Source organism: Procambarus clarkii, chromosome 70, assembly GCF_040958095.1.
Source record: "Procambarus clarkii isolate CNS0578487 chromosome 70, FALCON_Pclarkii_2.0, whole genome shotgun sequence".
Classification (NCBI taxonomy): Eukaryota; Metazoa; Arthropoda; class Malacostraca; order Decapoda; family Cambaridae; genus Procambarus; species Procambarus clarkii.
The window spans coordinates 26439229-26463183 of NC_091219.1; the positions used below are offsets into that span (position 1 = coordinate 26439229).

Here is a 23955-nt window from a genome sequence, read left to right on the forward strand (position 1 = left end):
GGTAGTTAATTGAATACGGACGTAGCCGCCACGAAGGCGCTAAGACGGAAAACGCTCTTAGCCAAGAGGAAAAACCTTCGTAAGTACCTTCCTGAATCCGGCCCCAGGTCGTGTAACTTTTTGCACATCCTAGTCCATGGGTTAAGGTGCACATCTGTGGTTATCCACAACATTGGTTCGATCGTGCTGTCCTGCTCTAAAGATTATATCATTGATTTATCACATTGTGTACAATATCTTTATACATTTAATATTTTTTATGTTCGACATACAATACTGTGATGTAAATACTTTCTAATGAAAGGATTCTAAATGGGAAATTGTAAACAACGCCACACCTTAGGGATGGCATGTGACTGAAAGCTTTATTGTACAGATTTTAATGGACAACAAGATCCACAGCATTCACCCTTTATTTGTGCACATGATAGGACATACATTTGTGCATAATTTGATGCAGAAATCCCATGGAAAAAGCACCGTTTGAATTTTTTAGTAATATTAATTTAAAATTATCAGTCTTGGAGGAATTCTGCATTATCTAGATGCCAAATTCATTGTACAGGTCACTGGCTAGATTAAAATCCCTATCTTGGACCAGGTTCCCATGTAGTACAAAATCCACTGAATTTATATTCAATATAGTATTGTATAGTGAATATTCTTTGCTTGAGCCAGTGAGCCCAACCACCTTACTGATACATCTCAGCGTAATACTGTAATGGGAAGGAGAGATACTGTATACAGTATAGTAACGGGAGGAACACGCAGTCAACAAGGTAGTACCAATAAAATCTTGATACATACCATATAATTCAACATGACAAATGCACTATTGAAAGGAGAAGATAATTATATATTATGGTAAAAGGTTTACTATGAAATACAAAAGTACATATTTAACAATAATACATATGGCCTGCATTAATATATATTTTATACACTAAGTATAGTACTGTATAAACTGTTATACATACTGTACTTACAACCTGTAACTATATTTTAGAAATTCTAAATTCTGATACAGTCAAAAAAAGAAATTAAGGAATGATATGTTTCCTTTGTAACCATAAAACAACAACTTTGCATAACTAAGCAAAATGGAAGAAGAGGCAGTCCTAAAAGAGGAATTAACAATTTACTGTAGAATCTGTCTTTATCCCCATGAACGCCCCTCTGATGGAGTAACCACAACTGAAACCTATTCAGGTAGCCCTATCTTAACATGCTCTTCTGATTTGTCCTCTTTCCTTTATGTCTAAGAATTATTAGCCAGCAGTAACTGGTTGGAGTTAACGTAATTTCATGATCAAAAAGATATTATGCAGTTGATGTCACCTCGAAGAAAACTATAAAATCAGTGCTAGTGACTGATAACTTTGCCTGTCATCCGATCAGGTGACAGCCTGGCTCTACTGAATGGACAGTACTGTACTGTATTCCAAAAGTCTCCCTTCCCCCATACTGACTGCCTACCATTCCACTCCCAATTCCCTTTCACTCTTCTATTTCTAACGTGGTGATCAAGTCTTCCTTTTATGTCTAATATGGAGGCTATCTACTGTACTAATGTGGTTGTCACTCGAGGATCAACTCGTATGGTACTTCATATTCCAGGATATTTCAAGCTTTGACCTTCATGCTATTGCCTTTTACACTGGCATGAATGACATGATAATGTTATGGGACAATACAAATTTGTCCATTTGTTAAAGAAAAAAAAAGACAAGCTGCTTACAAGAAACTTTTGGATGGGAAGTATAACACAAGAATTATATAGTGCAGGCTACACAAATTAAAAGATTAACAAACCAAGCCATTTTGTAACTCATGCACATCATCAAATGTTGGCACTGTTCCATATTGCACATCATAATACAAACCTGGCACCATTAGCTAGTTTATTAAAACTAAAATTGTCACTGTCATTCAGCAGTACAATTTTAATACAAGTATGGTGAGGCAATTATACATTTCCATTCAACCAAAAACAATCGATAATATAGAACTGTTTATATATTGGACCATGGAGGTGTCATTGGCTGTGGGTTTTGAAGGTAGGACATCACAACTGCAGAAATGGACAACCTGAAATGTTAATATAATTAGTAAATTATTTGTGACAAGCAAATAAAAGTATATTTGTTTAATTATGATAATTTACTTTGAAAATCAGAACTATTAGCCAGTAACAATGGGTTGGAATAATGTAATTTAAATTACATTCAATAACAAAAGACAATTATGCAAGTGTTGTCACCCTTAGGAAAATCATGAAGTCAATGCTATAGTGACTGACAAGTAAGCTCAGAAAACTACTGACAGGGCTCTCCCAAAAATAACAAATCAAAGCAAGAGAGATTGTTGAAACACAGGGAATACAGAGGACATACTCAGCACACAAACACAATAAAGTACATAAATTATTGGGACCATTTGAAGCTCCCAAAATGTACTCTGGAAAGGAGACAAGAGAGGTATCATGTACTGTATACATGGACTGAACTCCAGGTCCCAAATTTGCACAGTATTATAACATAGTGGAGCGAACAATATGGTAGGAAATGCAGAATAGCGCAAGTGAAGAAAAAATGTGCCACAGAAACAGTCATAGAACACTGTATGAATATCCAGGTCCAAAATTTGCACAATATTATAACAGATGCTATACCGATGATGATACTTTTCAAAACGCTTGTGCTCTCTAGAGTGGAGTACTGCTGCACAATGACAGCCCCTTTCAAAGCTGGAGAAATTGCTGACCTGGAGAGAGTGCAGAGATCCTTTACTGCTAGAATCCACTCAGTAAAACATCTAAACTATTGGGACCGACTAAAGAGCCTAAATCTGTACTCCCTTGAGCGCAGGCGGGAGAGATACATAATAATTTACACGTGGAAAATATTAGAGGGGCTGGTCCCAAACCTGCACACAGAAATAACATCACATGAGACCAGAAGACATGGAAGGATGTGCAGAATACCCCCGTTGAAAAGCGGAGGTGCAACAAGTACTCCGAGAGAGAACTATCAACAACAAGAGCAGTCTCTGTGGTGTAGTGGTAAGACACTCGCCTGGCGTTCCGCGAGCGCTATGTCATGGGTTCGTATCCTGGCCGGGGAGGATTTACTGGGCGCAATTCCTTAACTGTAGCCTCTGTTTAACGCAACAGTAAAATGTGTACTTGGATGAAAAAACGATTCTTCGCGGCAGGGGATCGTATTCCAGGGACCATAGGATTAAGGACTTGCCCGAAACGCTACACGTACTAGTGGCTGTACAAGAATGTAACAACTCTTGTATATCTCTCAAAAAACATCAGAGGCCCGAGACTGTTCAACACGCTTCCGCTACACATAAGGGGCATAACTGGCCGACCCCTCACAGTGTTCAAGAGAGAACTGGATAAGCACCTCCAAAGGATGCCTGATCAACCAGGCTGTGACTCATACGTCAGGCTGCGAGCAGCCGCGTCCAACAGCCTGGTTGATCAGTTCAGCAACCAAGAGGCCTGGTCGACGACCGGGCCGCGGGGACGCTAAGCCCCGGAAGCACCTCAAGGTAACCTCAAGGTAAGGTAAGGTAGTGGAGCGAACAATATGGTAGGAAATGCAGAATAGCGCAAGTGAAGAATAAAGGTGCCACAGGAACAATCATAGAACACTGTATGAATATCAAAGGACCACGGCTCCTTAATATCCTCACAGCAAATAAAATAAGTATGGCTGGAACAAAAGTATTTCTTCAAGAAAAAATTAGAGTTTCCTGCAAGAAGTGCTGGACTAACTAGATTGTAAGTGGGAATATGGCCCTGCAGGCCACTCCAAGCAACAGTCTACTGGACCAAGATCTTGCACGTCATGCCTGGCCCAGGCCAGGCTTGGAGAAAAGAAATCCCAGAACCCCCTTATCCAGGTACAAATCCAGATCCAGGTAATGAAATGCCCTTTTCAGGCATGTAGTCAATCGCTCACCTCCCAGTCCTGTTCTCTTCCTTATAGAATATTTGGGGGTTCCATTTGGCTCAACGAGCGGGGATGGCAGGCTAGCTGGGACTTTAGGTGACCTGACCCACCATATGATGGTGGTCAGGCACATCATGGTTCAACCTGTCCTCTTGAAAATAACGTCGCTTTTCGTTCGAATGCATGCTATATCCAAAAATGAACGTAATTTGAAATGAAATTGGCTCACGAAAGTGACACTGTCGCGTTTTCTCTAAGTCCTCTGGCTTACTTGGAAAGGTTAGGAGAGGAAACTTTCATTTAACGTTTTTCATAGCTTTTGAAACTTGAGGACAATTTCCTGCCCTCCTAACCTACGAGAGGACCCTTAACTTACTGTTTTGAAACAAAATCCAAAATTTATTTTAATTTTTTTATTTTTAAATTACGTCCATTTTCGGCCATATGGGCAAACGACCAAATTCAGACGTAATTTGTAAGAGGACAGGTTGCACAGTTAGGGTATTTACCCCGTCGCAATGTTTATTTGCCTTAGTACACCAGGTTTTGGCCTTGTGTAAAGTAAAGTATATGTTAAAATGTGACATGCTATGAGGACAGGTTGTACCTTTATGGGTTTAGTATTATACAAATTTCAGAAGAAAACAAGATAAACCTTACATGAAGCTGCTGAGCATTTGTTTCGTATCGTCATTGACTCTCGAGTTGGCAAAGCTGATGCAAGAGCAGTATAGCGCAACCCAAGCACACCACTTCAACTGCAAGTAAGAAATAATGAGTTCACTATAGAGTATCATTTATAACAACAATGTCTAAAATTTCTATAATCATAGTTTTAATAATACAGTATTTGGAGGATTAAAATTCATAAAGTGAGTAGAAATCACATTCCTCAATATAAGTATTATAAGATTAAAACCCTAAATAAGAAAATGATCCAAGATAAAGTCTGATATTATTTACTTAAAACATGTACTGTACTATATATGTGAAAATTAAGCATTGAATACTGTATAATTAAACATCTTTTTCTGGTAGGCCCTTGATTTACCCATCTTCCACCAGATGACAGCCCTGAGGTTACCTGAGGTTTCAATGAACTTGCCTAAAAGGTCAACACTTCAAAAACGAAGGGTGAACAGGAGCACTGTCCAGAGCGAACGATGCACTAGAACCCCTACCCCAGCCAGGAACCAGGAGATATGGATCTACACATGGCCCAAAGCTGGATCCGAAGAACTCAACTGAAGCAGACTGAGGCTAAAATACTGCACTGCCAGCTATCAAAGATTGATCTACCTTCCCTTCCCGCCCAACCACTTGGGCTAGACAGTAGAGCGAAGGCCCATTTTTTTGCAAGCCGGTTTTCAATCCCCGACTGTCCAAGTGGTTGGGCACAATTTCGTCCCCATGTCCCATCAAAAATCCTTATATTGATCCCTTCCAAATGCTATATAGTTATAATGATTTAGTGATTTCTCCTAATAATTCCCTTCCCTTCCCTTTCCCTCCAGAAAGTAGAAAGGGTGTAAAAAGAGAGGCAAACCACAAGGAATACAACTAAGAAGATTCCTGATGATCTAGAACTGCACGCTGGAAAGCACGACAGGCCGCATATAGTGTAAATATGCAACCACATCCCACAGCAGCAGCTCAAACAACTAGAGCAATGCTATCAAGGCAATCTTTGAAGACAACACAAATGGTGAAACCAGCTGGGAAGAACCCTGCTCTAAACATAATTACACCTGATCAACCAGGCTGTGACTCATACGTCAGGCTGCGAGCAGCCGCATCCAACAGCCTGGTTGATCAGTCCGGCAACCAGGAGGCCTGGTCGACGACCGGGCCGCGGGGACGCTAAGCCCCGGAAGCACCTCAAGGTAACACTGAGAAGAGCTCCAGAGTTGCACAAAAATGGAGACCCTATGCCAAATGGATCTAAAATTTGTGGTCCAACATGATCTATTACAGTATGTACTTATCATTTTGACAATGGCATATGATAGAGCAATCATTGGCAAACAATTCCATTTAAAAATCATAATTACAGTATATGACAATTATTGGTGGTCCCAACATAACATAATGACCAGGATTTACACAAACTCAACCATTCTTGACATAAATCCCAGTAAATTGAGGGTACGGGTAGTATAGTCGAGTTCGTTCTTGACTCGCAATCTAGAATTCTGGGTTCAAATCCCAGGTAAGATAGAAATAGCGGGTGTGTATCCTATCACCTAATGTACCTGTTCACCTAGCAGGAAATAGGTACCCAAAAGTCAGTCAGCTTATTGTGGGGTTGCATACTGGGGAGGGTCAGTAATTAGACCCTAGGGATAGGGGGGAAAGGGAGGGAAGAACCTGGATACAAACCTAACATGTACTGTATGTATAACCTGGCTGCCAGTCCTCCAACACAATGAATTATTATTATTAATAAATTATTTGCAAAAAATTCTTTTATGATGCGTCTTGATTATGGCATATGATACTGATCACGGATAATTTAGTATTAAAATTATAGATGTACACACACACACAACTTTATTGAAACCAAACATTCAAAAGGAGAGAACTTTTTCACCAAGCTTGAGAGAGGAAATGAGGAAGGGATAGTCTCACACCCTCCCTCCCTCTTCCCCCATGCCCAGCACTCAGCCGACTGCTGTTGCTTTGTCACACTTTTGGCTCACTTCACGCTCATGCCATAAATTTTCCAGTAAAGTGAAAATGTATTTTGACTTAATTACAATCTTCGGCACAATAATTACCGAATAATGGACATCCATGTTAGTCACAAGGGTTGAGTTGACTGTTCTCCAACCTCCTATCAATTAAAAAACTAGAAAGTTCAGACCTATGTGACAGGTATTGAAGTATTATTAGTGTGACTCCAACTGTACACACAGAAGATGATGCAAGGCACCAACATGGCACACGAGTCAGAATCAGACATAACACACACTAAAATACCCAGCAACAGGCCTGGCCACGTGGACCGAGTCCCAAGCAGTACTGATGTAATGGCAACTCAAAAGGAGAAGCCCTGACTAGGACAACACCCAGAATCTTGAAAAATATTACTGGTGGGAATGGGTAATACAAACTAGCTACAAGGCAGAGAGTTGAGAAACTAAATCAGAATGAATGAACAGCTAAGGGCACACAAGATGGGTGCCTTAAACTAACAAGTGAAGCATGAATATAAACAATACAAAAAGCATGGCTCCCACAGAAAATGTTCCCATGAATGCCAACATCACTTACATACAATATACAGTAGTTCATAAAATATGAGTTGAAAACAAAAAAACTGAGCAAGCTAGTGCCAGGATGAATAGGGATGATAGTGGTAGACAATAGGGATGATACCGTGGGCTTCAGAACAGACCCTATAATGCCAGAAACCCAAAACTTACTCTCATCATTAGACCACACATGCTGAAGATCATATCATGCCTATACATTCATGTAGTCAGTAGTTGGATCTTCACCAGGGGCCCCTGGAGTCCCTTGTGCTGATGGTTTGTACCTGTCAATGGTCAAATTACATTATATTGCAGTTGGTATGTATAAAAATGTAATATTAATGTATTATTATTATTACTGTATCAGTAAGGTGTTATTGATCAAATAAGTAACATTAAAGCATGAGTGAGAAGGCAAATAAAATGAATTCAATAAACACAGGTTTTATAATTCTCTTTGCAAGAAGTGATTAGTTATGGAAAATCAGGAGGGAAGATGAGAGAACATATTACAAATACAAATAACAATGAAGTTCAATAATTACTGTACACAAACCCTCACAAAAGTAACATTATTTGAAAAAAAAAAAAAAAAATACAGCACAATGTAATGAAACACCATTTTCTGGGTGAGCCCAGAGGCTCCCTGGAGCCTACAAGGCTCTCCACAGAAAAGATTTTGAAAAGTTTTTTTACTTGTATCGTACTTAAGTATGATTTCCCATTGGGACAAAGCCAGTTAGGTTTATCAAGGTCCCCTCTAGGCCAACTACTAGTCTTTCCCAAGATGCAACCAACAATAGTTGCCCAACTCCTAGGTACTTATTTACCGCTAGGTGAACACAGGCATCGGGCAAAAGCAAACGTGCCAAACGTCCCTGTCCTGCGGCAGAAATCAATCCCGAACGTTTCAATTGCGAGCTGACTGTGTTGACCACTACACTACAGTATTTTGAGGTTATCTTGAGACGATTTCGGGGCTTAGCGTCCCCGTGGCCCAATCCTCGACCAGGCCTCCTTTTTGTTACACCCCCCCAGGAAGCAGCCAGTAGCAGCTGTCTAACTCTCAGGTACTTATTTACTGCTAGGTAACAGGGGCATCAGGGTGAAAGAAACTCTGCCCATTTGTTTCCACCTCCACTGGGGATCAAACCCGGAACCTTAGGAATACAAATCCGGAGCGCTGTCCACTCAGCCGTTAGGCCCCCCTGACACTACAATATTATTCACTACAATGGGTTATTTGTACAAATGAATCGCCATTATCTGTACATTCTTGTAAAGCCACTAACATGCATAGCATTTTAGGCAAATCTTAAAGCTAATGCAAAATTTGCAGTGAATTTTAAATTATTGTACAAGGGAAACAGTTAATCTTAAGAGAACAAATCTACAAGGGGCCGTGACGAGGATTCGAACTTGCGTCCAAGAGCATCCCAGACGCTGCCTTAATCGACTGAGCTACGACATGGTATAAGAATTGCAACCAGAAATTCTTCTGAATTTACTTGGATCCTGCAGCCTCTCCAAGAGACAAACCAGGATTTTACACAACTCCCCCCATGCACTCGAGCTATGTCAATAGGCCGTTCTACCTCTTCGCCCTTACTTCATTATACACAGAAATCACAATAGCGTGACATCTAAGCTAAGCTAATTGTTAAGCGAGAGGTAAGGTAGTAATAAGGGTGATGAGAAATTATGTTGATGGAGTGCATTTGTAGATAGTACAGCACTAGATGAGTAATTAGCACAATGTGGGATACTAAAGTGAAGACATTGGGTTAGGAAATTCCACACATTTGGTCTCTCTATATAGAGACCTGCATAGAGAATCTTAGAGATATTTCAGCAGTGATGTTCATGCAGAACATCACAAACATTCTTATTTCATACAATTCGGAAGTTTAAAATCTGAGTTAGTATTAAGGAACAGAGCTTTGCAAGTGTTTATAATGTGAAGAGTACGGATTAAATGTTTAGTATGTCCAGGGGTTTGAGCAAAGAGGCTGTATGTTGTCTGAAAACAGAATTTATTATAGTTGAGGGTATCACAGTGTAATCAACTCTCATACCAGGAACAGTTGAGGGCCACAGCACTAACAACACTTCAAACCAGACATGACTTAGCAGACCTCATTGAAATTTTAAAATACTGAACAATTTGGAGGATGTTGATCCAGATAATGTCTTATAAAAGCTCAACAAACCACAACATAGGACTGAAAACAAGAGATGCCTTTTACCCCCATACAGTTATAAACCCATGGAACTGCCTACCTGCCAAACATAATTGCCCAAACTCTTACATTTTAAAATCCAACTGGAAAAAAATAATCAAGGCAAATGAGGGGACTTTGGACAAGCTTTTCTGTTCTCGTCGAGGCCACTAATACGTTAGTGGCCCTCAGGTAAAGTCAGGTAAAAATCGGTTGCCTTCCCCCTTGACTCCCAATTGGGGATCCTGGGTTCAATTCCCAGTCAGGACAGATATGGCTGGGCACATTTCCTTTCACCTAATTCTTCTGTTCACCTAGCAGTAAACAGGTACTCGGAAATTAAACAACTGTTGTGGGTAGGATGATATAAATACTGTACTTTGTAAAGAAAACCAGATACAGTACTGTAATAACAAAATATATTTAAATTAAGATTATAGTGCATTTTAAAATATGGTTATGTGGTCGCTGATGGAGAGTTTCCATAAATACGTAACTAACATGAAACTGGCCGCTAACAGTTTCATGTCAATGGCTGCTTCGGCCAGCTGCATTTAGTTCAATAAACATTTCTGTATACTGTATTACCTGTTGATGGTTTTAACAGTTCTTCACACACAGCCTGGCCTTTATACGGGTCATGAAAGGTCTACCAGAACCTAGTGAGTTACTTGAAACACCTAACATTTTTATGCAAACTTTGTACAAAATTATTAATTACTACTATACACTGATAACACAACTGTTTTCCAATAGTTGTGTTAGTCCTACATTGCTTTTTTATCACTAGTAAAACGGTCTGTAATAATGTGTCACCCTGTACACATGACTGTTCACAAATGGATTGGAAAATTTACCTAACCTTACCCAGGCTAACTCAAACCAACCAAGCCTAACACAGCCTAATCTTGGCTAATACATCCTAACGTATCAAACTTTATGGATGGTACTTTTTGGACATGAAATAATTCGACGATGCTCGTTTTCCCGTTTGTTAAAACCGTATACACTATACTGTTATGGTAGGATGTATTAGCTTAGGTTAAGCTGTACTGGACTCCATTGGTTTGGGTTAGGTTGATTCTTGGTTTGGTTAGTTTAGGTTGGGTTGAGCTAGGTTATCTTGAGATGATTTCGGGGCTTAGCGTCCCCGCGGCCCGGTCCTCGATTAGGCCTCCTTTTTTGTTACACCCCCACCAGGAAGCAGCCCGTAGCAACTGTAACTCCCAGGTACCTATTTACTGCTAGGTAACAGGGGCATCAGGATGAAAAACATTTTGCCCATTTGTCTCTGCCTTCACCGGGGATCGAACCCAGAAACCCTAGGTTAGATAGGTTTTAACATTTGTTTGCGAGTCATCGTGTATGTGGTATGACTTGTATCTGATTTAATATGGTCTTATCTGTCAAAACTAAAAATTAAGTTAAAATCTTATATACCTTCTTGTATATAAATAAATAAATGAGCTTTGTTTAACCCTCGCCATTTCTTTTCAAACTCCAAACAAAATGGGAGTAAAAAATCATTTCAACACGGCTAGTTTTCTGATAAAAATGTACTACTAAGTTAGACTTGGTTAAGTTATATGGATTAGATTGTTTTATCATTAATCATTATCGTTTTAAGTCTGCTAACTAAGCATCTTGTATACGTAATGACCTATACCCCCTACAGCAAAAATACCGAACTATAATACCCTAAATCCCACCCATATAGGTGTACAGACAAGTAATTCTTTAAACATCACACCAAAGCATTGTACAGAGACAAGAAAACCCATGCCTATATAAGAACGAATTGTCCATATGATGACCTACTAACTTCCTCCCCCACACACACAGATCCTCATCATTACACAATAACATCATCTTGCACTACAATATCCCCCCTACATTCACTTACCTAACAATCTTATCCACTCTCCGTGGGTCAGAGCTGTTGTTTGACGTCTGCATTTTGAGTGGGAATGTTGCTGGCCAGCTGCTCCTGTATGTCGTCTGCTGGTCCACAACAGTGCTGGTGAAGGCCGAGGGTTCCGTGCCACGGGGACCTCGGTTGCCAGATCCAAACTGCGGTAAGTACCGAATTTGTAATAAGAGTAACATATATATATTATATATAATGTATATATTGTTAAATATGACCGAAAAGGTAAGATTAATAATTCTACCACGAATTTTCTCAATATTTCTTATGTTTCTTTTTTACTGTGGATGGTAATTGAAAAATCAATTCTCCAAAATTCATTTTTATTTCTAGTCTGACGCGAGGCTTGAACGCGTTTCGTAATAACTTGTTACATTTTCAGAGACGTTAGTTTATACACACACAACTGTAACCTGAGAACACTAAACAGAGTTTTACTTATGCTAACATTAAACAGCTTGTCTTATATACTCGCATTTGAGTGAGGTGATGTGTTGCAACAGTTTTGGAAGAGGTGAACAAACTTTTGACCAACGCAGAACACGGAACAATGGGTATAAATTGGATAAATGAGAGGGAAGAATGGAAGTAACTGCAAAGGGCCTATATTGACCCATACTTCCTCTTGATGCTTCTATATTGGTACAGAGTCTTGAAGTGGGTAGAATATAGTTGTGCATCAATTGGCTGTTGATTGCTGGTGTTGACTTCTTGATGTGTAGTGCCTCACAGATGTCAAGCTGCCTGCTATCGCTGTATCTATCGATGATTTCTGTGTTGTTTGTTAAGACTTCTCTGGTGATGGCCTGGTTGTGGGAAGAGATATGTTTCTTAATGGAGCCCTGTTGCTTATGCATTGTTAATCGCCTGGAAAGAGATGTTGTTGTCTTGCCTATATACTGAGTTCTTTGAGGCTTACAGTCCCCAAGTGGGCATTCGAAGGTATAGATGACGTTAGTCTCCTTTAAGGCGTTCTGCTTTGTGTCAGGAGAGTTTTTCATGAGTAGGTTGGCTGTTTTTTTGGTTTTATAGTAAATTGTCAATTGTATCTTCTGATTTTTGTCTGTAGGGATAACGTTCCTATTAACAATATCTTTCAGGACCCTTTCCTCCGTTTTATGAGCTGTGGAAAAGAAGTTCCTGTAAAATAGTCTAATAGGGGGTACAGGTGTTGTGTTAGTTGACTCTTCAGAGGTTGCATGGTGTTTCACCTTCCTTTTTATGATGTCTTCAACGAAACCATTGGAGAAGCCGTTGTTGACTAGGACCTGCCTTACCCTACAGAGTTCTTCATCGACTTGCTTCCATCCTGAGCTGTGGCTTAGAGCACGGTCGACATAAGCGTAGACAACATTCCCCTTGTACTTGTCTGGGCAGCCAACCCTATGCCCTACCAAGAACCCACCCGAAGCCGGACAGACACCCATCTGGAGCCCGAACAGTCACCCACCCGGAGCCCGCCAGCTGAGTGAACCGGGGCCCGCCAGTTGAATGAACTGGAACCCATTAGTTGAGTACCTGGAGCCTGCCCTGAGCCTGCCCCGAGCCTGACCAAGAACCCACACAGAGCCCTACCGAGAACCCACCCCAAGCCCTACAGAGAACCCACCCTGAGCCCGACCAAGAACCTACCCCGAGCCCTACAGAGGTACCTCAAGCCCGAGAGCCCACCCCGAGCTTGACAACCGAGAGCCAACCCTAAGCCCTACCAAGAACCCACCCCCAAGCCCTACCAAGAACCCAGCCCCAAGACCAACCAAGAACCCAGCCCCAAGACCTACCAAGAACCCACCCCCAAGCCCTACCAAGAACCCACCCGAAGCCGGACACCCACCCACCTGGAGCCCGAACAGTCAAACACCCAGAGCCCGCCAGTTTAGTAAACCGGAGCCCGCCAGTTGAGTGAACCGGAGCCCGCCAGTTGAGTACCTGGAGCCCGCCCTGAGCCCTACCGAGAACCCATCCCGATCCCTACAGAGAACCCACCCCGAGCCCGACCAAGAACCTACCCCGAGCCCTACAAAGGTTCCCCAAGCCCGAGAGCCCATCCCAAACCCGAAAGAGCCCACCCCGAGCCTGACCGGGAGTCAACCCTAAGCACTACCAAGACCCCACCCCCAAGCCCTACCAAGACCCCACCCCAAGCCCACCCAAGACCCCACCCCAAGCCCACCCAAGACCCCACCCCCAAGCCCTACCAAGACCCCACCCCCAAGCCCTACCAAGAACCCACCCCCAAGCCCTACCAAGAACCCACTCCCAAGCCCTACCAAGACCCCACCCCCAAGCCCTACCAAGACCCCACCCCCAAGCCCTACCAAGACCCCACCCCCAAGCCCTACCAAGACCCCACCCCCAAGCCCTACCAAGAACCCACCCCCAAGCCCTACCAAGAACCCACCCCCAAGCCCTACCAAGAACCCACCCCCAAGCCCTACCAAGAACCCACCCCCAAGCCCTACCAAGAACCCACCCCCAAGCCCTACCAAGAACCCACCCCCAAGGCCTACCAAGAACCCACCCCCAAGGCCTACCAAGAACCCACCCCCAAGCCCTACCAAGAACCCACCCGAAGCCGGACAGACACCCATCTGGAGCCCGAACAGTCACCCACCCGGAGCCCGACCAGTCAAACACCCGGAGCCCGCCAGTTTAGTAAACCGGAGCCCGCCAGTTGAGTGAACCGGAGCCCGCCAGTTGAGTGAACTGGAACCCATCAGTTGAGTACCTGGAGCCCGCCCCGAGCCCTACCGAGAACCCACCCTGAGCCCGACCAAGAACCTACCCCGAGCCCTGCAGAGGTTCCCCAAGCCCGAGAGCCTATCCCGATCCCGAAAGAGCCCACCCCGAGCCCTACCGAGAACCCACCCTCCAAGCCCTACCAAGAACCCACCCCCAAGCCCTACCAAGAACCCAGCCCTAATACCTAACAAGAACCCACCCCAAGCCCTACCAATAACCCACCCGAAGCCGGACAGACGCCCACCTGGAGCCCGAACAGTCACCCACCCGGAGCCCGACCAGTCAGACACCCGGAGCCCGCCAGTTTAGTAAACCGGAGCCCGCCAGTTGAGTGAACCGGAGCCCGCCAGTTGAGTGAACTGGAACCCGTCAGTTGAGTACCTGGAGCCCGCCCCGAGCCCTACCGAGAACCCATCCCGATCCCTACAGAGAACCTGCCCTGAGCCCTACCAAGAACCCACCCCGAGCCCTACAGAGAACCCACCCTGAGCCCGACCAAGAACCTACCCCGAGCCGTACAGAGGTTCCCCAAGCCCGAGAGCCTATCCCGATCCCAAAAGAGCCCACCCCGAGCCTGACCGGGAGCCAACCCCAAACCCTACCAAGAACCCACCCCCAAGCCCTACCAAGAACCCACCCCCAAGCCCTACCAAGAACCCACCCCCAAGCCCTACCAAGAACCCACCCCCAAGCCCTACCAAGAACCCACCCCCAAGCCCTACCAAGAACCCAGCCCCAATACCTACCAAGAACCCACCCCAAGCCCTACCAAGAACCCACCCGAAGCCGGACAGACACCCACCTGGAGCCCGAACAGTCACCCACCCGGAGCCCGACCAGTCAAACACCCGGAGCCCGCCAGTTTAGTAAACCGGAGCCCGCCAGTTGAGTGAACCGGAGCCCGCCAGTTGTGTGAACTGGAACCCGTCAGTTGAGTACCTGGAGCCTGCCCCGAGCCCGACCGAGAACCCACCCAGAGCCCTAACGAGAACCTACCCTGATCCCTACAGAGAACCCACCCTGAGCCTGACCAAGAACCTACCCCGAGCCCTACAGAGGTAACCCAAGCCCGAGAGCCCATCCCGAACCCGAAAGAGCCCACCCCAAGCCTGACCGAGAGCCAACCCTAAGCCCTACCAAGAACCCACCCCCAAGCCCTACCAAGAACCCACCCCCAAGCCCTACCAAGAACCCACCCCCAAGCCCTACCAAGAACCCACCCGAAGCCGGACAGACACCCATCTGGAGCCCGAACAGTCACCCACCCGGAGCCCGACCAGTCAAACACCCGGAGCCCGCCAGTTTAGTAAACCGGAGCCCGCCAGTTGAGTGAACCGGAGCCCGCCAGTTGAGTGAACTGGAACCCATCAGTTGAGTACCTGGAGCCCGCCCCGAGCCCTACCGAGAACCCACCCTGAGCCCGACCAAGAACCTACCCCGAGCCCTGCAGAGGTTCCCCAAGCCCAAGAGCCTATCCCGATCCCGAAAGAGCCCACCCCGAGCCCTACCGAAAACCCACCCTCCAAGCCCTACCAAGAACCCACCCCGAGCCCTACCAATAACCCACCCGAAGCTGGCCAGACACCCACCTGGAGCCCGAACAGTCACCCACCCGGAGCCCGACCAGTCAAACACCCGGAGCCCGCCAGTTTAGTAAACCGGAGCCCGCCAGTTGAGTGAACCGGAGCCCGCCAGTTGAGTGAACTGGAACCCGTCAGTTGAGTACCTGGAGCCCGCCCCGAGCCCTACCGAGAACCCACCCTGAGCCCGACCAAGAACCTAACCCAAGCCCTACAGAGGTTCCTTAAGCCCTAGAGCCTATCCCGATCCCGAAAGAGCCCACCCCGACCCCTAACGAGAACCCACCCCCCAAGCCCTACCGAGAACCCACCCCCCCAAGCCCAACCGAGAACCCACCCCCCCAAGCCCTACCGAGAACCCACCCCCCCAAGCCCTACCGAGAACCCAGCCCCCCAAGCCCTACCGAGAACCCACCCCCCCAAGCCCTACCGAGAACCCACCCCCCAAGCCCTACCGAGAACCCACCCCCCCAAGCCCTACCGAGAACCCACCCCCCAAGCCCTACCGAGAACCCACCCCCCCAAGCCCTACCGAGAACCCAGCCCAAAGCCCTACCAAGAACCCAGCCCCAATACCTACCAAGAACCCACCCCAAGCCCTACCAAGAACCCACCCGAAGCCGGACAGACACCCACCTGGAGCCCGAACAGTCACTCACCCGGAGCCCGACCAGTCAAACACCCGGAGCCCGCCAGTTTAGTAAACCGGAGCCCGCCAGTTGAGTGAACCGGAGCCCGCCAGTTGAGTGAACTGGAACCCGTCAGTTGAGTACCTGGAGCCCGCCCCGAGCCCCACCGAGAACCCACCCTGAGCCCGACCAAGAACCTACCCCGAGCCCTGCAGAGGTTCCCCAAGCCCGAGAGCCTATCCCGATCCCAAAAGAGCCCGCCCCGAGCCTGACCGGGAGCCAACCCCAAACCCTACCAAGAACCCAGCCCTAATACCTACCAAGAACCCACCCCAAGCCCTACCAAGAACCCACCCGAAGCTGGACAGACACCCACCTGGAGCCCGAACAGTCACCCACCCGGAGCCCGACCAGTCAAACACCCGGAGCCCGCCAGTTTAGTAAACCGGAGCCCGCCAGTTGAGTGAACCGGAGCCCGCCAGTTGAGTGAACCGGAGCCCGTCAGTTGAGTACCTGGAGCCCGCCCCGAGCCCTACCGAGAACCCACCCTGAGCCCGACCAAGAAGCTACCCCGAGCCCTACAGAGGTTCCCCAAGCCTGAGAGCCTATCCCGATCCCGAAAGAGCCCACCCCGACCCCTACCGAGAACCCACCCCCCAAGCCCTACCGAGAACCCACCCCCCAAGCCCTACCGAGAACCCACCCCCCCAAGCCCTACCGAGAACCCACCCCCCCAAGCCCTACCGAGAACCCCCCCCCCCAAGCCCTACCGAGAACCCACCCCCCCAAGCCCTACCGAGAACCCACCCCCCCCAAGCCCTACCGAGAACCCACCCCCCCAAGTCCTACCGAGAACCCACCCCCCAAGCCCTACCAAGAACCCACTCCCCCAAGCCCTACCGAGAACCCACTTCCCCAAGCCCTACCGAGAACCCACCCCCCCAAACCCTACCGAGAACCCACCCCCCAAGCCCTACCGAGAACCCAGCCCAAAGCCCTACCGAGAACCCAGCCCAAAGCCCTACCGAGAACCCAGCCCCAATACCTACCAAGAACCCACCCCAAGCCCTACCAAGGACCCACCCGAAGCCGGACAGACACCCACCTGGAGCCCAAACAGTCACCCACCCGGAGCCCGACCAGTCAAACACCCGGAGCCCGCCAGTTTAGTAAACCGGAGCCCGCCAGTTGAGTGAACCGGAGCCCGCCAGTTGAGTGAACTGGAACCCGTCAGTTGAGTACCTGGAGCCCGCCCCGAGCCCTACCGAGAACCCACCCTGAGCCCGACCAAGAACCTACCCCGAGCCCTACAGAGGTTCCCCAAGCCCGAGAGCCTATCCCGATCCCGAAAGAGCCCACCCCGAGCCCTACCGAGAACCCACCCCCCAAGCCCTACCGAGAACCTACCCCCCAAGCCCTACCAAGAACCCACCCCCCAAGCCCTACCAAGAACCCACCCCCATGCCCTACCAAGAACCCAGCCCTAATACCTACTAAGAACCCACCCCAAGCCCTACCAAGAACCCACCCGAAGCTGGACAGACACCCACCTGGAGCCCGAACAGTCACCCACCCGGAGCCCGACCAGTCAAACACCCGGAGCCCGCCAGTTTAGTAAACCGGAGCCCGCCAGTTGAGTGAACCGGAGCCCGCCAGTTGAGTGAACTGGAACCCGTCAGTTGAGTACCTGGAGCCCGCCCCGAGCCCTACCGAGAACCCACCCTGAGCCCGACTAAGAACCTACCCCGAGCCCTACAGAGGTTCCCCAAGCCCGAGAGCCTATCCCGATCCCGAAAGAGCCCACCCCGAGCCCTACCGAGAACCCACCCCCCAAGCCCTACCGAGAACCCACCCCCAAGCCCTACCGAGAACCCACCCCCCAAGCCCTACCGAGAACCCACCCCCCAAGCCCTACCGAGAACCCACCCCCCAAGCCCTACCGAGAACCCACCCCCCCAAGCCCTACCGAGAACCCCCCCCCCCCAAGCCCTACCGAGAACCCATCCCCCCAAGCCCTACCGAGAACCCATCCCCCCAAGCCCTACCGAGAACCCACCCCCCCCCCCCAAGCCCTACCGAGAACCCACCCCCCAAGCCCTACCGAGAACCCACCCCACCAAACCCTACCGAGAACCCACCCCCCCAAGCCCTACCGAGAACCCACCCCCCCCAAGCCCTACCGAGAACCCACTCCCCCAAGCCCAACCGAGAACCCACCCCCCCAAGCCCTACCGAGAACCCACCCCCCCAAACCCTACCGAGAACCCACCCCCCAAGCCCTACCGAGAACCCAGCCCAAAGCCCTACCGAGAACCCAGCCCAAAGCCCTACCGAGAACTCAGCCCAAAGCCCTACCGAGAACCCAGCCCCAATACCTACCAAGAACCCACCCCAAGCCCTACCAAGGACCCACCCGAAGCCGGACAGACACCCACCCCAAGCCCTACCAAGGACCCACCCGAAGCCGGACAGACACCCACCTGGAGCCCGAACAGTCACCCACCCGGAGCCCGACCAGTCAAACACCCGGAGCCCGCCAGTTTAGTAAACCGGAGCCCGCCAGTTGAGTGAACCGGAGCCCGCCAGTTGAGTGAACTGGAACCCGTCAGTTGAGTACCTGGAGCCCGCCCCGAGCCCTACCGAGAACCCACCCCGAGCCCTACCAAGAACCCACCCCGAGCCCTACAGAGAACCCAACCCCCCCGAGCCCTACCAAGAACCCACCCAGAGCCCTACCGAGAACCCACCCTGATCCCTACAGAGAACCCACCCCTAGTCCTACCATGAAAACACCTTGAGCCCTACCGAGAACCCACCCTGAGCCCGACCAAGAACCTACCCCGAGCCCTACAGAGGTTCCCCAAGCCCGAGAGCCTATCCCGATCCCGAAAGAGCCCACCCCGAGCCCTACCGAGAACCCACCCCCCAAGCCCTACCGAGAACCCACCCCCCAAGCCCTACCAAAACCCACCCCCAAGCCCTACCAAGAACCCAGCCCTAATACCTACCAAGAACCCACCCCAAGCCCTACCAAGAACCCACCTGAAGCTGGACAGACACCCACCTGGAGCCCGAACAGTCACCCACCCGGAGCCCGACCAGTCAAACACCCGGAGCCCGCCAGTTTAGTAAACCGGAGCCCGCCAGTTGAGTGAACCGGAGCCCGCCAGTTGAGTGAACCGGAACCCGTCAGTTGAGTACCTGGAGCCCGCCCCGAGCCCTACCGAGAACCCACCCTGAGCCCGACCAAGAACCTACCCCGAGCCCTACAGAGGTTCCTCAAGCCCGAGAGCCTATCCCGATCCCAAAAGAGCCCACCCCGACCCCTACCGAGAACCCACCCCCCAAGCCCTACCGAGAACCCACCCCCCCAAGCCCTACCGAGAACCCACCCCCCCAAGCCCTACCGAGAACCCATCCCCCCAAGCCCTACCGAGAACCCACCCCCCCCAAGCCCTACCGAGAACCCACCCCCCCCAAGCCCTACCGAGAACCCACCCCCCCAAGCCCCACCGAGAACCCCCCCCCCCAAGCCCTACCGAGAACCCACTCCCCCAAGCCCTACCGAGAACCCACCCCCCCAAGCCCTACCGAGAACCCACCCCCAAACCCTACCGAGAACCCACCCCCCAAGCCCTACTGAGAACCCAGCCCAAAGCCCTACCGAGAACCCAGCCCAAAGCCCTACGAAGAACCCAGCCCCAATACCTACCAAGAACCCACCCCAAGCCCTACCAAGGACCCACCCGAAGCCGGACAGACACCCACCTGGAGCCCAAACAGTCACCCACCCGGAGCCCGACCAGTCAAACACCCGGAGCCCGCCAGTTTAGTAAACCGGAGCCCGCCAGATGAGTGAACCGGAGCCCGCCAGTTGAGTGAACTGGAACCCGTCAGTTGAGTACCTGGAGCCTGCCCCGAGCCCTACCGAGAACCCACCCTGAGCCCGACCAAGAACCTACCCCGAGCCCTACAGAGGTTCCCCAAGCCCAAGAGCCTATCCCGATCCGAAAGAGCCCACCCCGAGCCTGACCGGGAGCCAACCCCAAACCCTACCAAGAACCCACCCCCAAGCCCTACCAAGAACCCACCCCCAAGCCCTACCAAAAACCCACCCCCAAGCCCTACCAAGAACCCTGCCCTAATACCTACCAAGAACCCACCCCAAGCCCTACCAAGAACCCACCCGAAGCTGGACAGACACCCACCTGGAGCCCGAACAGTCACCCACCCGGAGCCCGACCAGTCAAACACCCGGAGCCCGCCAGTTTAGTAAACCGGAGCCCGCCAGTTGAGTGAACCGGAGCCCGCCAGTTGAGTGAACTGGAACCCGTCAGTTGAGTACCTGGAGCCAGCCCCGAGCCCTACCGAGAACCCACCCTGAGCCCGACCAAGAACCTACCCCGAGCCCTACAGAGGTTCCCCAAGCCCGAGAGCCTATCCCGATCCCGAAAGAGCCCACCCCGAGCCCTACCGAGAACCCACCCCCCAAGCCCTACCAAGAACCCACCCCCAAGCCCTACCGAGAACCCACCCCCCAAGCCCTACCGAGAACCCAGCCCCAAGCCCTACCGAGAACCCAGCCCCAAGCCCTACCGAGAACCCATGCAGCCCCAAGCCCTACCGAGAACTCAGCCCCAAACCCTACCGAGAACTCAGCCCCAAGCCCTACCGAGAACTCAGCCCCAAGCCCTACCGAGAACCCACCCCCAAGCCCTACCGAGAACCCACCCCAAGCCCTACCGAGAACCCACCCCCAAGCCCTACCGAGAACCCACCCGAAGCCGGACAGACACCCACCTGGAGCCCGAACAGTCACCCACCCGGAGCCCGACCAGTCAAACACCCGGAGCCCGCCAGTTTAGTAAACCGGAGCCCGCCAGTTGAGTGAACCGGAGCCCGCCAGTTGAGTGAACTGGAACCCGTCAGTTGAGTACCTGGAGCCCGCCCCGAGACCTACCGAGAACCCACCCCGAGCCCTACCAAGAACCCACCCCGAGCCCTACAGAGAACCCAACCCCCCCGAGCCCTACCAAGAACCCACCCAGAGCCCTACCAAGAACCCACCCCGAGCCCTACAGAGAACCCAACCCCCCCCCGAGCCCTACCAAGAACCCACACCCCCCCGAGCCCTACCAAGAACCCACACCCCCCCGAGCCCTACCAAGAACCCACACCCCCCCGAGCCCTACCAAGAACCCACACCCCCCCGAGCCCTACCAAGAACCCACACCCCCCGAGCCCTACCAAGAACCCACACCTCCCCGAGCCCTACCAAGGACCCACACCCCCCCCCCCCGAGCCCTACCAAGAACCCACACCCCCCCGAGCCCTACCAAGAACCCCCCCCCCCCCCCCGAGCCCTACCAAGAACCCACACCCCCCCAAGCCCTACCAAGAACCCACACTCCCCCAAGCCCTACCAAGAACCCACACCCCCCCCAAGCCCTACCAAGTACCCACACCCCCCCAAGCCCTACCAAGTACCCACACCCCCCCAAGCCCTACCAAATACCCACAGCCCCCCAAGCCCTACCAAGAACCCACAGCCCCCCAAGCCCTACCAAGAACCCACACCCCCCCAAGCCCTACCAAGAACCCCCCCCCCAAGTCCTACCAAGAACCCACACCCCCCCAAGCCCTACCAAGAACCCACACCCCCCCAAGCCCTACCAAGAACCCACACCCCCCAAGCCCTACCAAGAACCCACCCGAAGCCGGACAGACACCCACCTGGAGCCCGAACAGTCACCCACCCAGAGCCCGCCAGTTGAGTACCTAAAGCCTGCCCGGAGCCCCGTCCGACAACCCACCCCGGAGCCCCGACCGACAACCCACCCCGGAGCCCCGACCGACAACCCACCCCGGAGCCCCGACCGACAACCCACCCCGGAGCCCCGACCGACAACCCACCCCGGAGCCCCGACCGACAACCCACCCCGGAGCCCCGACCGACAACCCACCCCGGAGCCCCGACCGACAACCCACCCCGGAGCCCCGACCGACAACCCACCCCGGAGCCCCGACCGACAACCCACCCCGGAGCCCCGACCGACAACCCACCCCGGAGCCCCGACCGACAACCCACCCCGGAGCCCCGACCGACAACCCACCCCGGAGCCCCGACCGACAACCCACCCCAGAGCCCCGACCGACAACCCACCCCGGAGCCCCGACCGACAACCCACCCCGGAGCCCCGACCGACAACCCACCCCGGAGCCCCGACCGACAACCCACCCCGGAGCCCCGACCGACAACCCACCCCGGAGCCCCGACCGACAACCCACCCCGGAGCCCCGACCGACAACCCACCCCGGAGCCCCGACAGAGAACCCACTTGGGGCCCGACAGAGAACCCACTTGGGGCCCGACAGAGAACCCACTTGGGGCCCGACAGAGAACCCACTTGGGGCCCGACAGAGAACCCACTTGGGGCCCGACAGAGAACCCACTTGGGGCCCGACAGAGAACCCACTTGGGGCCCGACAGAGAACCCACTTGGGGCCCGACAGAGAACCCACTTGGGGCCCGACAGAGAACCCACTTGGGGCCCGACAGAGAACCCACTTGGGGCCCGACAGAGAACCCACTTGGGGCCCGACAGAGAACCCACTTGGGGCCCGACAGAGAACCCACTTGGGGCCCGACAGAGAACCCACTTGGGGCCCGACAGAGAACCCACTTGGGGCCCGACAGAGAACCCACTTGGGGCCCGACAGAGAACCCACTTGGGGCCCGACAGAGAACCCACTTGGAGCCCGACAGAGAACCCACTTGGAGCCCGACAGAGAACCCACTTGGAGCCCGACAGAGAACCCACTTGGAGCCCGACAGAGAACCCACTTGGAGCCCGACAGAGAACCCACTTGGAGCCCGACAGAGAACCCACCCCGCGCCCAACCTTTCATGCAGAAAATTGAACACCAGGCGACAAAAATAATTGCAGAATGAGGTCTAGTTTCATACCATGAACGGTTGAGGGTCACAGGGCTAACAACACTGCAAACTAGGCATGCCAGGATGGATCTCACCGAAACTATTAAAATATCGACTTGAATCGACTTGAGAATGGTCCAGGACGGACCGAAACTCGTCGTCCCTTCAACTTCTAGTGTGTGGTCTGGTCAACATACTTCAGCCACGTTATTGTGACTCATCGCCTGCCTATTAAAATATTGAACAGTTTCGAAGATATGGATCCAGAGAACAACTTCAAAAGGTCAGATGGAACACAAACAAGGAACAACGGTTTCAAGTCCAACAAGCCTAGTCCAACAACAAACCTAGTATAGGTTTCAAGTCCAACATAGAAGCACCTCAAGGTAGCCCACAAGATGGGTATGGGGTGCATAATAAACGAACTAAACTAACATTGATAGTCATTGTTCGAAGCAAACTCCATACGTGAAACCCCATTATATTATATAATTCTATATACTGTGTATATATAAGATATAAATATGTCAAAAAGAATTATCACTCTTACCTGGAGCAATGTTGCTGATGTCGCAAATCAGCGGTACATGTTGTCGCGTCGGCGGCACCGACGGTACTGACCAGCTGAACCTTCAACGACCAACCGCCGTTTGAACGCCATTTTGAAATTCCAGGCGTACTACCCGAAAAGTGCGTAAACTA

The 23955-nt window shown here is 50.8% G+C and overlaps 1 long non-coding RNA gene across 1 annotated transcript; it reads right to left on the minus strand.

Moving 5' to 3' along the window:
• Nucleotides 1-335: 335 nt before the first annotated feature.
• On the minus strand, nucleotides 336-23906 carry LOC123744867 (uncharacterized). Its single transcript, XR_011224182.1, has 5 exons — nucleotides 23804-23906; nucleotides 11342-11508; nucleotides 7391-7503; nucleotides 4626-4723; nucleotides 336-2088 (listed from the first exon to the last, which is right to left on the minus strand). It is a non-coding gene; the product is annotated as an uncharacterized lncRNA (long non-coding RNA).
• Between the last annotated feature and the right edge of the window lie 49 nt (nucleotides 23907-23955).